General features: G+C 48.9%; 1 pseudogene; it reads right to left on the bottom strand.

The window, feature by feature from the left end:
- Positions 1-347: 347 nt before the first annotated feature.
- Positions 348-748, bottom strand: LOC142446741 (dolichyl-diphosphooligosaccharide--protein glycosyltransferase subunit TMEM258 pseudogene; annotated as a pseudogene).
- Between the last annotated feature and the right edge of the window lie 6,350 nt (positions 749-7,098).

The following is a 7,098-nucleotide window of genomic DNA, read 5'->3' as shown; positions in this document are numbered from 1 at the left end:
TGCTTGTATACGATTTGTATTTCTCTTCCTGCCTGCTCTTCAGGAAGAGCTTCAGAAAATGCCAACTATCTCTGTAGTTGCACCCTTGCACAGGCACTACTTGTGGAAATGTTCAGAGATTTATTTATTTAAAACAATATAAAGGAAAGACCCTAAAGCGGAAATGCCCGTGTGGGCTGTCTTCAGAGGAATTGGTCCACATCCCCATCAGAGTTGTTAAAAAGTTGCAGCCCGACCCTGAATAGAGTTTTAGGCAGGAGTGAACAGTTTTTTAAGACCGAAATCTTTAAGGCTACTCTGGGTCAGGCATGAGCTATAGATCGCTGGACTTTGGCTCCATGGTCCCATTTTTTTTTTTTTTTTGTCACACCTCTGCCTTTATTGTGAGCATAGGGGCAACTCTTTCAGAAAGGGTTAAAAAAGACCCAAAGTGTAATTTACAAAAGGAGGGATCCAGTGAAGCTGCTGGTTGGTGCCCCGAGGGGCTGGGGGTTGTCATACGTAGATGCCGACCCAGAGCAGCAGGAAGAGGACCCCAAAGCCCATAAAGAGCGAGGCCACCAGAGAGATGAGGAGCTCTTTGTAGATGTCCCGAGTGTACTTGGTGGAAGTCACCTCGTAAACGAAGAACCAGGCGGTGAAGAACATGCTAATGGCCAGGAGCACCACAGTCAGATGGGGGAAGACAGCCGGGTTCACCGGGCTGGTATACCTGCTCATGGCCTCGAGCTCCATTTTGCCAGGCACTGGATCCACCGCCGCTTTGCCACCAGAAGAACGGTCCCAATTTTAAAACACATATACACACACACACACACACACACACGTCAAGCCAGGTGCCACCAAGTCAAGTCCAGCTCCCGGTGCCCCATGTGTTTCAGAACAGATTTGTGCTCCCTTGGTTTTTCTGGGCTGTGACCTTTCAGAAGCAGATCTCAGGACTCCCTTCCAAGGCACACTGGGTCTGAACCACCAACAGCTAGGTAATAGCCACCCAGCTACTCCTTGGCTCCACGCCGATCACCACCAATTCTCTGCTAGACTTCTCTGCTGTTCTGTGGCATGGTGTCTCCACGAGAAGCATCATGTCCGGCAGGCTGGATAATGATTGACCAGGGAGAGTCTATGAAAAAGTCATGCTTTGAGTCGCAAAACCCAGGCAAAGTCCAAAGGGAGTCAGAAGACAGTAGGGAGCAGAATGGCCCCAGAAAGATGGGGCATCTCTCCCCTCCGTCCCCTGAAAGTCTCTTATGTCAGGGACAAGCTCACACTCCATCCTGCCTGTGGAATAGTCGCTGGCTCTTTTGGCCACCACTGCCTTCTCCCTGGAATGGATCTTCAGTTATGAAGATTAAGGAGGATTCCATTTCTTTCCTCCCCAGGAAGCCATCTGATCGCATATATACTCTGCTCGTGTATTTATCCGGGGCCGCAGGGTTTCTTTTTCAATTTGTGGAAGTTCCTGCCCGTGGCTGCAAATATTTCCCTGGTTTGTTTCCTTACTTTGCTTTGGTTACCTTTGACTTTTTGACACATTAAAAATGTTCACCGCGCCTATAGTCAAGTCAGTTAATCTTTTTGCTTTGCAGCTGTTTCTATTCCTTCTAAGATGGAAACATTACTTCCTTCCAGATATTGGATAAATAGTTCAGTGTTTCCAAGTTTGTTTTTTTTAAGCTCTTTATTCCATCTGGAAAGTACTTGGCATGCAGGAAGAAGAAAAGTTCTAGACCTTTTTCTTTTTTCCTTTGATGCCAAGTACTTTTCCAGGGGCCCTGGGAGCTCGGGGACTCTGAGTCAGGTGGCTAACTGCAAGGTCAGCAGTCAAAAGCAGAGTGTCTCCAAGCTAAGAGAAAGCTAAGGCTTTTTGCTCCCATGAAGAGTTACAGCCTCAGAAACAAGCAGGGCCCGTCCTACTCTGTCCTCCAGCGCGGCTATGAGTCAAAATCGACTTCATGGCAGTGGATTTTAGGGTTTAACCACTCTTCCCCAAACCATGGACAAAATATATTTCTTCCTTTCCCAGTGATTGATGGTTCCACCTTTCTGGTAGGCTGAATTCATATGTAACAAAAATAACAACAAAAGAAAGAAAGAAACTTGCTCGTGAGTTGATTTTGATTCAGGGCAGCCCCTTGTGTTTCCGAGAAGAACTGTGCTCCCGGAGGTGATCATGACCACGGCCTTTCCTAAGTAATCCCCAGCCTTCCTTCTGAGGGATCTCTGAGTGAACTTGAGCCATCAGCCTTTCCATTTGCAGCCGAGTGCTGACCCAGAAAGGGCCTCCCACATGAAACAAGGCCCTCTTTTCCCCGGCAGCCGATTCATTTCCAAGCAAATATTGTTTTGACACTTGATTTGTACACTCTGCATTACTCTCTATTAATATGACCCTAGATTATTTGAAGGAAAAAACAATCCACATATCTTCCTTCCGAGTACTCATTCAACAAATATCCATTGTTGACTATGGGCCAAGTGCTTGCTGGGTGCTGGAAAGAGAGGCTAAATTGGACACAGTTCCTGACGCTGCTCAATTTATAATTAAATAATAAGAAAGTGTGGAAGGTGTTTAGCGGCAATCCACATGTCTTAGAGGTAATGAGAGGAATGGGTTGAAGCAAGGCCCCTGGAGACTTCCGCAAGTGCCGAACCAAATGAGCAGGCACTCGTGCAGGTTGCCGGAGTCGGGCAATCTACTAGAACCTTGGTGCCAGCTTCCTGGGATGAGTAGGGCTCAGAGAAAAAGCAGATACAGACAGGAACCCGATGAGCCCAGCTTGGCTGTCCTGGGGAGGAAAGGGCAACTCTAGCTCCAGCTCTGTACCATCAGCATGCCAACACCTTCCTACGATTGTCACTTCATTCTCACAGCCATCCTTGTGGCCCTAGGGTCCTTGTGGTCACACTGCATAGGGGAGGAGACCAAAGCTTGGATCGTTTCTTTCCCACATTCGCTAGGGACGTGGGATGCAAGTCACTGCCTGGGCAGCCACCTTGTCTGGTGACCTTCTTCAGGGGGCAGCTGCCATCTCTGAACCTTTGTGCTCCATCCTGGGTTTCCTACCATGCCATCCCGGGTCGAAGTCTTCATAAGACAGTAGGGCTCAAGTAGAAAGCAAATGTTTTGAGAATGATGATGGCAACAAATATATAAATGTGCTTGACTGGATGGATGGATGGATGGATGGATGGATGGATGGATGGATGGATTGTGATAAGAGTTGTATGAGTCCCCAATAACATGATTTAAAAACAAAACAGAAGACAAGAAAAAAACACAATAAAAGAAAGTTTTCATTGGTCTTATAAAAAAAACAGTGCTGGCTCACCAGAGTTCTTGGTCTCCCACGTGCCTGGGTCAGACCTTGGGACCCCCAGGGGTCATATCTACCCTTTCTTGACAAGACCTAAGCTCTCCACCCAGGTACCCTTAGAAGGGTAAGTATCTCCAGATACTTCCTCAGAAGCTGTAGCACAATGCATACAAATGCAACAGCCTTACCAGGGTCCTTTGGGGGCTTCCTTCCCGAAAGCTTCCCACCTTGGCACTCCGTCTCATGCCTCCCATGGCCTCGGCATCCCACACGCTCTCACTTCCTCAGCCTCTCGGTGCTCCACTTGTTCGTGCTGGTTGTCCCCATGCCTGCCCCTGCCACTCCACCCTAAATGCGCCAGCTAGTCGGTATGCCACAGAGCCCTGGTGACATGGAGGGACAAGCGTTGGGCTGCTAACTGCAAGGTTCACAGTGCAAACCCACCAGCCGCTGCTCAGGAGAAAGATGAGGCTATCTAGTCCCATCAAAATGCACAGCCTCAGAAGCCTGGTGGAGCGGTCCGACTGTCCGGTAGGCCAGAGTGGACTTGACAGCAGTGGGCATTCTCCAGAAGCACTGCTGTAGGTGTGGTCAGCAGACTGGTGCCAGGGCACGAGTCCCTTGCTGCCAGTCCACGATGAAGGAAGTGCAGAAATTGAGAGTAAATGCTTTGAGACTTTGATCACACTTTGGCAGAATATCTTCATGTATCATTTAATATCGTATTTTTAAAGACTATTATAAGGGCCGTGGTGCTCTGCCTTGGATCCTGGAACAAGACCAAGGAAGAAAGGACATTAGCCGAACTCAAAACAAAAGGCTGTGTTTTAGTTAATAGAACCAGAAAATCAAACCAATTATTATCAGATCAATTCTGACTCAAGGGGACCCCACGTAGTGGCTGGAATGAGGGGCATAGGGCTTTCAAGGGCACTCTACTGAGGGGCCTCTGGGTAGGTTACAATCGCCAATCTTGTGCTTGTAGTTGCTTACTGATTGACACCACCCGGGGACTCCTTAATCACACTGCACGGATGGAAATGTGTCCATTTTGACCATGGTTACATAAGATGTTCCCAGAAGGGGACGCTGGGGGAAAGGTAAGCAGTAACTCTCTCTTTGCAACTTTTCTGTAAACCTGCAGCACTTCTAAAATAGGAGGGAAAATGCCTACTTATATTCCAATGTCTCTTAAAAAGTTATCTCATTCCCTACCAATTTGTTTTAATCACATTTTATACAGCTGTTTGTGAGGGGGTGGAACATTGTAAAAGCCAGACTGGTCTTTCGCCACCGCTGATTTGAGAAACACTGCTTCCTACAGTCTATACCTCCACAGTGAAACTTCCCCAGACCAGCGGTTCTCAACCTGCGGGTCATGTCCCCTTTGGAGGTCAAAAGATCCATTCACAGGGGTCACCCAATTCACAACAGTAGCAAGATTATAGTTACGAAGTAGTAACAAAAATAATTTCATGGCTGGGGGGGTCACCACAACATAAGGAACTGTATTAAAGGGTCGAGGCATTAGGAAGGTTGAGAACTACTGACCTAGACTCACTGTCACTGAGTCCTGCCAATTCAGAGTGACCCTATAGGACAGGATAGGGCTGACCCTGTGGGTTTCCAAGACTGTGAATATCTCCGAGCATAGAAAGCCTCCAGCGCCTCCCAAAGAGTGACTGGTGATTTCAAACTGTTGACCTCGGGTTCCCAGCCCAACATGTAGTCCACCACACTACCAGGGCTCCCTTGTTTTTTATCTTTCACAGGAGAAAGATGAGTCTTTCTACTCTCATAAATACGTACAGTCTCGGAAACCTACCGTTCTATACCGTCCTAGGAGAGTAGGGTCACTCTGAGTGGGAATCTTCTCAATGACAGGGAGTTTATTCTTCAGTACCCTCCAGAACCCTTGCCACTGTGGCCATGATGGGTGCTGACACTGGGTGCTTGTGGAGGGTGAGTAAGCCCTCAGTCACACATTTTGGGGGAACAGTATCTGCACATATGGATAGAGTCACAATTCAGGGCCCTGACAGCCCTCAGATAGTAGCACAATTCAGGGCTCTGCCATGTCCAAGTTGGCAGAACCCAGAGCTGATCACATACCAGCTGTCACATACCAAATAGCGTCACAGCTCAGGAACAAGTATGGAGAGCAACAGGACCCTGGGAAGTGTCAGTGTCTAAAAACATTACAGGACAGGCCCCCGGGGTTGTCTCTGAAGGTGACAGGGGCCCAGGATGTGCCTGAACTTGAGAGGTGACAAAGCCTGCTCTGTGACTGTGCTGGGTGTGACAATGCCCTGGAGTTGGGTGGTTTTGAAATGTCACCAGGCCTTGGTTTGTGAGAGATTATTAACACATTCTGCACTATGACCATTCCTGGCTGTGCCAGGGTACAGACTCTATTTCTATCTGGGGCCCTGAAAGCCCTGGGAAACACTAGCTCTACTACCCAGGTGGCTCCTAGTTGTCTTGGTTCTGTAACAGGGATAGTCGATCCACCTGCAAGTGAGGCCATATCTGAGCGTGTTGGCCAGATCTGGAACAGAATATTTTTCCAAGTTCCAAAGCTATTGATCAACCTGACCTGGATCCTGGGGCAGGCAACACTCCCGGGAATCCCAACTCTGCAGAGAATTCAGTCTTGAGCCATCCCTCCAGGGAGTTTGGTCAGGCGCCTCCCAACCCCCTCCTCTGACCCGGAGCTCCCAAAGCTGGTGAAGGCTGCACCTGAGCCTGTTTCAGTTAAGCTTCCCCACCCACCCCAGAGACCATTGGCCAGCTGCCCCCTCTCTGAGTCCTAAGCTCCTTGTGTGAGCCCACAGTGCCATCTTCTGGCTCTTGTGGGTAATGCTGGTTGGGCCTGAAGCAGGCCAGTGCGTGCTGGTCTTCTGAGAGTACTCAGGCTCCACAGTAACCATGACACCTGGCTCAAGTTCATCAGGTATCAGGGCCCCTCACTCACCTTCCTACTCTTACTCAGACTAGAGCACTTCCCTTGGGCCCCAGTGATCAAGCCCCACAGGAGCCATGCCCTTCATTCAGGCTCTCCTTGACCTGGGTTCATATTCAGTCCACTCAATGACCAGGCTTTAGAGGCCACAACCGCCTGAAAGCAGGCCCCAATGACCAGAGTCCCTCAGCGGCATAGAGCTGCTCACTCAGGACCCTCTGCACTTCAGAAGCAATGGACACATGAAGGGCTGGGCAAGACCACCTGATTCTCCATCTACCTGCCCATGACCCCTGATCTCCAGAGAGGCCTAGACAGAGGCCTCCAGTCACCAGGACCTTGCTACCTCTTTATTTCCTGTGCTCTTGGGTCCCTGCTTCAGATGTGGCTGCAAATGGTCCAGTCGGGAGGGTGGGCTTTGCTCGGGTACTTTATCCCAGTGACTCAGTGACTCTAGCATGTGAAGTTTAGATTTGGTAACATAGTAGCCCACCGAGGCCCTCATTTCAGACCCAGAATCCCACTAAGACCCAACCTTAGGGTCAATCCCCTAGGGCTTTAGTACCAACTCTTCTCAGTCTCACTTTCATTTGTTCATAACGGTTCATCACGTGTCACACATGTGCCTCACTAACGCAAGATGTTGACAACAGGAGACACCATGTGGCATTGCCTGCCTCACTGTGGACAAATGTTTGGGGATTATTTCTTAAAACAGCTGTGTTATTTTGTTTTTGTTTTTTAAGTTCAAGGATTGTTTGTTGGCCTTTAGGAGTGTTTTCAGTCCAGTCTGTTAGGACACCATGCCCTGGCTCCAAA

The sequence above is a fragment of the Tenrec ecaudatus genome, chromosome 4 (genome assembly GCF_050624435.1).
Source record: "Tenrec ecaudatus isolate mTenEca1 chromosome 4, mTenEca1.hap1, whole genome shotgun sequence".
Lineage (NCBI taxonomy): Eukaryota > Metazoa > Chordata > Mammalia > Afrosoricida > Tenrecidae > Tenrec > Tenrec ecaudatus.
This window is presented reverse-complemented; position numbering and strand designations above follow the sequence as displayed.